This window comes from Muntiacus reevesi, chromosome 1, assembly GCF_963930625.1.
Source record: "Muntiacus reevesi chromosome 1, mMunRee1.1, whole genome shotgun sequence".
In the NCBI taxonomy this organism is placed as follows: domain Eukaryota; kingdom Metazoa; phylum Chordata; class Mammalia; order Artiodactyla; family Cervidae; genus Muntiacus; species Muntiacus reevesi.
In genome coordinates, this window is record NC_089249.1 from 168,440,635 (window position 1) to 168,451,343 (window position 10,709).

At 38.5% G+C, this 10,709-nt stretch overlaps 1 non-coding gene across 1 annotated transcript; it reads right to left on the minus strand.

The window, feature by feature from the left end:
- Positions 1 to 4,289: 4,289 nt before the first annotated feature.
- On the minus strand, positions 4,290 to 4,422 carry LOC136156402 (small nucleolar RNA SNORA70). Its single transcript, XR_010660963.1, has one exon. It is a non-coding gene; the product is annotated as a small nucleolar RNA SNORA70 (small nucleolar RNA).
- Between the last annotated feature and the right edge of the window lie 6,287 nt (positions 4,423 to 10,709).

A 10,709-nucleotide genomic window follows, 5' to 3' on the forward strand; every position in this document is an offset into this window, starting at 1 on the left:
TGTACAATAAATGAACACAATAAGATTGAGTACCTAGGAGAGGCAAGTTTAGAAAAGTTGAGAAGGGATAGCCTCTCTGATATAGTGACATTTGAGCTGACAACTAGTGGTGGTTTTAAAACGTGGCCGCAAAGTCTTTAACATGTCACTCATTAAGAGGTGGGTCTATGTCCCCTATCTTTGTTTTGGCTGCACCGGATCCTCCTTGCTGTGAACTGACTCTTCTCTAGTTGTGGCTTGCTGGCTTAGTTGTCCTGCAGGATGTGGGATCTTAGTTCTCCAATCAGAGCCTAAACCTGTGTCCCTTGCATTGTAAGGTGAATTCTTAACCACTGGTTCACCAGAAAAGTCCCTATGCCCCCTCTCTCTGAATATAAGTGGGCTTATGACCACTCTGACCAACAAAGAACTGCAGAATTGATGCCACATGACTTCCATGGCTAAGTTACAAAAGGTCATGCAGTTTTTCCTTGCTTGCTGGCACTTTCTTTCTGGGAGCCCAGAGCTGCCCTGTAACTCTGACTACACTGAGGCCACCACTTTGGAGAGGCCATGTGTAGATGCTCCAGCTGACCGTCCTAGCTAAGATCAGCTTTCTGGCTGTTTCTGCCAGATGAATGAGTAAAAAGCCTCCAGATGATTCCAACCACCAGCCATTTGAGTCACCCCCATCTATTTGAGTCTTGCCAGCTAAGACTCCAGGCATTGCAGAGCAGAGACAAACCATTTCCACTATCATTTTCTGAATCCCTGACCAACAGAATCCATGAGCAAAATAAAATGGTTGTTAATTTTTTTATTGATATATAATTGACATACATTATATCAGTTTCAAGTATATAACATAATGATTTGATATTTGTCTATATTGCAAAATGATTACCCCAGTAAGTCTTGTTAACATTTGTCACCATATAATAAACATTGTTTTCCTTGTGATGAGAACTTTTAAGATTTACCCTCTTAACAATGTAAAAATATGCAATTATTAACTATAGTCAACATGTACATTATATCCCCAGGATGTATTTATTTTATAATTGGAAGTTTGTACTATATATATATATATATATAAATATATAAATATATAATTTTTTATTCATTTTTGCCAGGTGGGATCTTAGTTCCTTGGTCAGGTATCAAACTCATGCCCCTGCAGTGGAAGTACAGATACCTAACCTCTGGACTGCCAGAGAATTCATAGAAGTTTATAGTTTTTGACTCTCTTCACTCATTTTTCCCATCCCCAGCTCCTGCCTCTAGCAAACATCAATCTGTTCTCTTTATCTATGACTTTGGTTTTTGTTTTTTTATATTTCACATATAAGTGAGATCATAAGATCTGTCTGACTTACTTCACTTAGCATGATGCCCTCAAGATTCCATCCATGTTGTCACAAATGGCAAGATCTCCTTCTTTTTTGTGAGCTGAATAATATTCCATTGTATATATGTTATATATAGGCACATTTTATATGCATGCTGTTGCTTAGTTGCTTCAGCCGTGTCTGACTCTGTGCAACCCTGTGGACTGCAGCCTGCCAGGCTCCTCTGTCCAGGGAATTCTCTAGGCAAGAGTACTGGAGTAGGTTGATATATATCACATTTTCTTTATCCATTCATTCATTGATGAGGACTTAGTTTGCTTCCATGTCTTGACTATTACAAGTAATGCTGCAATGAATCTGGGGGAGTGAATGTATCTTTTGGAGTGTTTTTGTCTCCTTGGATAAATGCCCAGAAGTGGAATTTCTGGACCATATGGTATTTCAATTTTTAATTTTTTGAGGAACCTCTATATTGTCTTCCATAGTGGTTATACCAATTTATATGCCCAGCAACCATGCATAAGGATTCTCTTTTATCCACATCCTTGCCAGAACTTGCTATAAAATAGTTGTTTCTTTATGCCACTAGTTTTGGGAATAATTTGATATCCTGAAATAGATAGCCATAACCATGCTATTATTATTATTATAACCATGCTGTCTTTCTGTAATGTGATAAAAAGTATCTACCAAAGGTGAACATTTTACTTGTGGTGGGAGTTCCCCATAAGGGGATGCCCACACTATGACCCCCCATGAAGGAAATCATCCAGAGCCAAATAAGTATGTAAATATTATATACAGATGTAGTCTATTAAATTAAATAACTTATATTAAATACAGATGTATCCTGTAAAGTTGAACATATTACTGTAATATGCACAAGCTGTGTTACCCACGCAAGGAACAGGTATAAAGAGTTCCTGGGAAAGTATTTGGGCAGCAACTTAGTCTCCAGGAGACCCACCTCATATCAATTGTTAACACATTGTCCCCTAGTCAGGACGTTTCTATGGGACCAAGAGAGGTCAGCTATAGAATCTCTTCCATGATGTCTGCTGTCTGCTGAATGAAGCTATTCCAAGTAAACAACTTGTTTAAATAATACATTCAAGCTTCTGTTAATTGACAGTCCATGCCCAAAATTATCTCTTAGAAGAAAAATGGTGAACCACAAGCCTCACTAAAATAAAGAATGAGAAAACCATGCCAATTAACACCTCTGCTAGTCAACATCATATTGGAGTACTTTACTATTACTGTGTGTGTGTTAATCACTCAGTCGTGTCTGACTCTTTGCAACTCCATGAACTGCAGCCCACCAGGCTCCTCTGTCCATGGGATTCTCCAGACAAGAATAGTGGAGTGGGTTGCCATTCCCTCCTCCAGGGGATCTTCCAGACCCAGGGATCAAACCCAGGTCTACTGCATTGCAGGCAGATTCTTTACCATCTGAGCTACCAGGGAAGCCCCAACTATTACTGAGAGACTAGAAAAAAGAATGGAAGAAAGGTACAAACATTATTTGAAAATGAAAGATTTTTCATTTGAAAGTTAAAAATCTAGATTTTGAAATCAAGATTTGAAATAGAAAATATAAGTGGACCACCAAAAAAATTATTAGAATGGATGAGTGTTAATAAAATAATTGTGTATAATATTACTGTAGAGAAATCAATAGCTTTCCTATATAGACTAGTGATAACTTAATAGAATTTGTCATGGAAAAGAATCAATTCACAGCTGCTGCAAAACCTATGAAGAACCAAGAAGTAAACTCAGAAAGAAATGTGAAAGTTCTATATGAATAAAATTACAAAATTTTACTCTAAGACAAAAGAAGTTCCAAACATATAAAGTCATATGGGAGATTGCTTATTTTAAAGATGTCATTTCTACTCAAAGTTATCTATTTTTTTTTTAAATGAAATGTGTCAGGTTGACAAAAAACAAGGCAGAATAGCCAAAAATGTTGACCAAGTAGGAGGAGGGATTTATCCTCATGCTTGTGCTCACGCTCAGTCGTGTCTGATCCTTTGCGACCCTATGGACTGTACCTGCAGGCTCCTCTGTCCATGGGATTTTCTAGGCAACAATACCAGAGTAGGTTGCCATTTCCTACTCCAGGAGATCTTCAGGACTTACCCTATTAGATATCAAAATGTGCTACGAAGCTATAATTATTAAAATAGAATATTATTGGCCCAAGAAAAGATTAACATTAAAAAGCAAACAAACAAACAAAAAAACAGAATACAAGGTCCAACACCAGCTATATCCCCCTTCATCTATCTATTTCTCTTGGAATTTAGTGCATTAAAAAGAAGCTATTTCAAATTGGAGGGGAAATTAATGTCTACAACAAATGTTGAGACAACTGTCTATCCATTTGGGAATAATAATATGTTCCAACCATTTATCATGCCATATGCAAAACTAAATTTCAATTTGATTAAAATAGATAAACTATAAAAACAAAGTAATAGTGGATAAGATAGACTATTTCCAAATTGTGAGAGGGAGTGTAGGAAAGACATTCTTTATTTATTTATTGACAGGAAATAGCATTTATTGGTGAGCGTGATTAAGGAGGGGACAGCGCTGATGCTCATGAGTGCAGGGCCCGCCATTTGTCCAGGGGACCACGATTAGGGATGTATTTGACCCTACAGCCGTCCGGGATGAGTCGCTTTTCTGCCACCATGTTCATCGGCATTGAACTTGGTAAATCCTCACTTCTTGGAGACAGGGATCTTCTGATGGCCAGGGAACTTGAACTTGGCCCGGTGGAGGGCTTCAATCACATGCTCCTTGTTCTGCAGCTTGGTGCGGATGGACATTATGACCTGGCCAGTGTGGACCCTGGCCACTGTGCCCTGGGGCTTTCCAAAGGCACCGCGCATACCTGTCTGGAGTCTAGATTGGGAAACAGCAGGCCAGTCATGAATGCCCACTAGGAAGAGTTGTCTCCAGGGTCCCTTAGGGCTACCTGTACAGGCAACAGGCTGCATACACTACCAAGGAGCCTGCTGTTTGCAGCCACTGCACCCTGGGCCCCCCTGGGGAAAAGAGCAGTCGGCTTAATTGGCTGCCAAGGAAAGGCATTCTTAACCAAACATCAAATTCAGAAACTACATGGAACTTCCCTGGTGGTCCAGTAGCTAAGATTCTGCACCTCCAAAGCAAGGGCCATGGGTTTGATCCCTGGTTAGGGAACTAAGATCCCACATGTTGTGAGGTGGACCCAAATTTAAAAAAAATTTTTTTAAATAAAGTAACAGGAATTTTAAAAATTTTACTAGACTAATTCATGTTGAGGTTTGACAGAAAACAGCAAAATTCTGTAAAGCAACTATCCTTCAATAAAAAAGAAATTAAAAAAAATTTAGAAACCACAAAGAAAAAGATTGATAGATTTCATTACATGAAAAATTAAAACTCACACAACCACCATAAAACTAATTATAAAGGGTTCCTACAAATTCATAAGTAGAAAATTGGCAATTCACAGAAGAAACACAAATGCTAAAAAACATGAAAAAAGTTGTGCAATCCCGAGCAATCAGAAAAGCAGAGAACAAAATGAGCTTTTTCATTATTTTTTAAATAAGCTATTTTTAAAATACAGTGCTTGAAAAATATTTTTGTATGGATTAAATCCAGTTGGTAAGAGTGAGGGAAATGAATACTCTCAAACAGCACTGGTGGGATCATAAAGTAGGATAACTGTCTTGGAAAATAGTGTGTCAGTGTCTATCAAAAATTTAATTGTGAAAAAAAAATTTAATTGTGCCTCCCCTCAAATCCTTAATTCCATTCTTGGTCTCTCTTCTTGAGAAACTTGAACTTCTGTACACACATAACATATAACAAGGATGTTTGTCCATTATAGCGTTGATTACAATAGGAAAAAGTAGAAATGACCTTAGCATTCATCAAAGGGACGGTTTAAAAAGTAAATTACATTCATATTGTGAAATAATAAGTAAAATGTATGAAGTGCTTCTATATGTACTGACATAGAAGGAACTGTAAACTATACTGTTAAATTGAAGAAAATCCAGTTGTAGAGTAAGATGCACAATGATATTGTATATCAAAATATAAAACGTATAGCTCCCTTTAGCTATCTCCCAGTTCCCTCAAAGAGGTGACTACTTTTAATATTCTATATGTACAATCCCTAATCTTTTCTGTGCATTTATTTTTTTTTTTCTGTGCATTTATAGTGGCACAGATACAAGTCTGCACCATACGATCTCACACAGACATGCACAGAGGAAAGACTATGTAAACTGATACAGCAAAACCACCATGGAAAGATGGAGGACTGGAGTGTTGCATCCATTAGCCAAAGAACACTGAAGACTGTCCACAAAACACCTGAAGCTAGGAAGAGGCAATGACGGATTTCCCCTACAGGTTTCAGAGGGAGCATAGCCCTGAAAAATGATACATTTCAATTGTTTTAATCACCCAGTTTTTGGCATTTTGTTATAATTGCTCTAGGAAACTAAAATAGGGAGAAAAGGTGGAAATAGAGAGACCAAGAAGTGAGCTGTTGTGATGATCCAGGTGAATGTTGCTGGTGGCTTAAGTCAGGTGGTAGCTGTGGATTCCAAATATGTTTTGAAGACAGGATTTGCTAATGGACTGGGTATAGGGTTAAAAAAAGAGAGAGAGAGCGGGAAGCATTATGGATAATTCTTAAGTTTCAGTGCTGTTAATGTCCCAGGTGTCCGCATTTTTGTGCCTGAGTGCAGAAGGAAAGCCATTCTAACAATTCCTACCTTAGATCGGAAGTGCTGGAAATTAACCCCACTTAGGGGAAGCCCTCAACCAGTGATTCTCAGGAATTGATGTATAAATATCCCAGAATATCCTTCTTCTCAGATGGGATAATTCTGACACACATGTTTGATGCTATTTCCCACAAGATTAAACTACAGTCAATCAGTGGCAGCTGGTTTACCAACACATCTTTATTGGCTGCTTTCTCTTCCATGCATCCCTAGTCTCCTACTAGTGACCATTGCTTCTTCTTTAAAATAAACTATTTGTACTTGACTCTTTATCTCAGCATCTGCTTTTGGGGAAACCTGTACTAATACACAAGATTTTCAGCTTGAGCATTTGGAAAGGTATTTATTAATATACATTAATTAATAAATTGACATTTATGAAGATGGAGAAGACTTTGGCAGGTACAGATTCTTGGAGAGGGGAAGATCAGTAGAATATTTTGAACACAATAATTTTGAGGTGCTTGTTAGGTCACCAAGTAGAGAGGTTGAATAGGCTTAGAGTGGAGTCAGGGGACAGATTGGTCTAAAGATATACATTTGGGAATCAACAATATACAGATAAAGAAAGCAATGAGGCTGGATGAGATCACTAAAGGAGTTACTGTAGATGGAGAAGAAAAGAGGTCCTGGAATTAGTAGGGTCTTGGGCATTGTAACATTTAAAGCTCAGGAAAATGAGGAAGATACTGCAAAGGAACTTGAGAAGGGATGGCCAGTGAATTTGGAGGAAAAGAAAAATGCATGAAATCTCAGAAACTAAGGGAAGCAAGTGTTGTTGGTTCCTTCTCTTTTAGTTTCTTTCATTTATTTTGAAGTTTTTTTCCTCAAATGTCCAGTGGTCATATTTTGTCCATTTACATCAAACAATCAGGTATTAAAAGGCTGATTTGAATCCTGTATCCATGTATGGGTTTTGTCATTTGGTAGCTTTCACAGCAAAAGCTAAACTCCAGGTCATTTCTCTGAGCCTGTTCAGTTTCTCCAGAGAAGAATTCCTTATTTTCAAGCCTATGAAGGAAATAGCCTAGTCAACCAAATAAGGAGACTGTGGGGGTAGGGGTGGGGTGAAAGTGGACAGAGAAGTGTGTGGTTTCTTCATTCAGTATGTAGACTTTCAATGACTCTCCCTTTTTCTAAGAAGGCACCTTTCTGTTTCAATTGCTCCACAGACTAAGCCTCCAGATCCCTGGCAGGGAGAAGTAGACATCTGACAGGTACAAGGTGGTAGAAGGGATCTGAAGGCTAATGGATCCCTAGAGAGACTTTCATCTAATCTTTTCATCCTGAACCCATTCTTCTCCCTGGATCTTTCTTCCCAAGTAGCTAGGTCCTTTGGTACTTGAGCTCAGCTGGAGTTCTGTGGCAGGAAACGGCTTGCTTCTCATTAGTACCAGCTCTGTAGACACTTGGTATGCCGTTTTCTCAGCCCTGCTAATTTTTCCACTTGGCTTTCCAGCTTCTCATCCTCTCATGTCTCCTCTCCCACTCTTTTTATCCTTGTGTGTTTATTTTGGTCTTATTCACTTGCTTTCATTTTTGTGGGGCTCCAAGAAGAAGTAGAAGAGATAAGCACAATGTTGTTCAACCTACCATTTTTCCTTCTCAACAACAGTATTTTGAGGTCATCAAATGTACAGCAATTTTCTAGGACCTGGGGCCAGAATTTCATGAGTTCTTCCCTGGAGAAGCCACATTCCTTCACTTCTTAGTGCCTCTGCTCTTCCAGAGTATCTCTTGTTTTCTTTTTCCCACAGGCTAGAACTGGGCCAGAAGTATTTTTGCCTGGTCAATTCATCTGTTTTCCAGTTAACTGACCGTGGAGGCATATCCTACTTGCCAAGGAGCCAACTCAGGTTGACTCCTCCCCTTTGTCCATTCTTCTATGTCCATGATATTCACACAGGAGGAATACATATGTGCAACTCTACTAAATCTGCAAAGTGATAGTAAGTAATGAAAGGGAATCTCTAAGTTGCATGGGGAAAATATTTGGAAACTTTGGGCTGAGAGTATTATATGGAATGGGTGGGGGTAATTTGGGCTATAAATATTATTTTGTATCATTATCCACACATCCTTGTGTTTCTGAATCTGCTGAAGTTAGTACTAGTAATAACTGGAAAATTTCTATATGCTTGTTATAAGTCAGTAATATTCTAAGTGCTGATTTATTAACTTATAAAGAACTGTTATATATTAACTACATGATTCTTAACAACCCAATGAGGTAGGTACTACCATTATCTCCAGTTTACCACTAAAGAAACTAAAGCACACAAAGGTTATATAAAAGGCTAAGGTGAAGAAGCTGAATCTAGGCATTCAAACTCCAGAGCTCAGATGCTTAACCACTAGCCTATGCTGCCTCTTATCTTAGGACTAGATCACGTTTTGCTTTCTTTAAGTCATTAGATGAAAATTTTAAGATACCAAGTCTCAGAAACCAATCAAAATTTTTCCATACTATTTATTTATTATTATATTTAAGACAGAGATCACATCTTGATGATATCCTCAGTGATTTTAGCCTTCTGTTTCAATTGGGATTCTTCAACCATGTGAATAATCCTGGCCCCCACAGTTGGTATTGCTTCCCTGTAGTTGGAGCCAGTGATGGCATGGATGTGTGCAATCTTACAACAGTCTCTGAGTACTTGAGTGTGAGGCTGTCACGGCTAACGCCATGGCAGGCAGCCTAGAGTAGGAGTAGGCCTGGTTTCCCAGGGTAACATAATTATCAGGCTACCTGGAGCCAGCCAATCAACATATGCCTAGCCAGAAGAAAGGGAACCTATCAGGGGAAAGCTGAAAGCCCCACCCAGGGCCAACAAAAATTACCTTGCAACTGTGTAACCAATCCGCTTACGCCAACTACCCACTGTGTAACCAATCCGATTGTGCCAACTACCTGCTGCTTGTTTTGACCTAATAAATACCCGAGAGAACTGGGGCTCGGGGCCTTTCGTCCTCACACACCTGGTGAGGGCGGGAGGCCCTGGCTCGAGTCAGTAATAAATTCCCCTATTGCGAGTTGCCTTGTTTCGAGGAGTCTTCTTTCCCGACCGGGGACTCGGACTACGGGCAGAACATTGAGCACTTGGTTTGGGTTGCAGTTCCAGCAAGAATGAGGGGTCATTCTGATCATTTTCATTATTTTCCTAGGGTCAGAGTAGGTGAGTGAGCTCATACTAAAATTCAGTTTCAATTTCCTTTTTTCTTATTTGAGATGTAAAAGAAAAAAATATTTTCTTCAACTATTTATGGATCACCCACTAGGGGAGGAGGAAGGATGAGCAGGGGTACTACAGACTCAACCAAAGATTCTACAGTCATTTTGCAAAAGCTGGAAGCGAGGAAGTAGGATAGAAAGAGATCTCTTGAGGAACAGAAAACCAGGCATGAACTAGATGTCCAGTAACCTCCAAATCTAGCACTTAAACTGTAAAGTAGATGAGATCTCCCATGTTTCAGAAAGCTGAGAACTGGCTTAAAGCACAAAAAGTTTACTAGAATATTGTTGATGTCCAGAGTCCAAATCTTGCTAAAGGAAAAGCCCTGATCCACCTTCAAAATATTTGAAATCAGAAGTAAACTGAGTCCAAGTAGAGCTGCCACAAAGCTGAGACCCAGCTCAACTCTCAAGGTTAGACTGACTAATTTTCCCTACATCAGTGACCAGAGAAAAACAGGTTTGCCCTTTTTAATTTGTGTTGGTTTCTACAGTCCTTTTACACAAAAACATATAATTAAAAACTATGAGATACACAATGAACCAAAAAGTGGCCCATGGTCAAGAGTGGGAATAGTGCTAGAAGCAAATGAAGTGATAATTCAGATTTTAAATAATCAGACAAGGACTTTAAAATAGGTATGATCAATATGTAAATGTTCTAGTGGAAAGGTGGATAAAATGCATGAACAGATGGAGAATTTTAGTAGAAAGGTGGAAACTCTAAAAAAAAAGAACCAAATGTAAGTGCTGGAAATGAAAAATAAGATGTAAAAAATGAAGAATGTTTTTTGATGGGTTTAACAGCTGACCAAACATAGCAGAAGAAGGAATCAGATGCCTGAAGGCAGGTCAGTACATATTATCCAAACTAAAATACAAACAGGGGAAAAAAGAAGAGCAAAATGTATGTCTTAGCCCAAGAACTGAAACAAAATTAAACGTTCTAACATATGTATAATTGGGGTTCCAAAATAACAAAAACAAAAAGGTACTTGAGGGGACAATAGCTGAGATTTTTCTAAAATAGATGAAAGAGAAAATGTGCAGATCCAAGGAGTTTAGCAATCCTAAGCAGGATAAATGCATTCAAAACCACACCTACACATATCCTACTCAAATGACTAAAAACCAAAAATAATGATAACATCTTAAAAGAAAACAGAAGCAGAAAAAGACATATTTCATATCAGGGAGTAAAGATATAAAGAAGGGATGACTTACCAGTAATGAAGGCCAGAAGACAATGGGTGACATCAAAGTATTAAGAACAGAAACCAAAAATATCCTTCAAAAATGAAGATGAAATAAAAATATTTACTTGCAGGTAGATAAAGCTGAAATAAT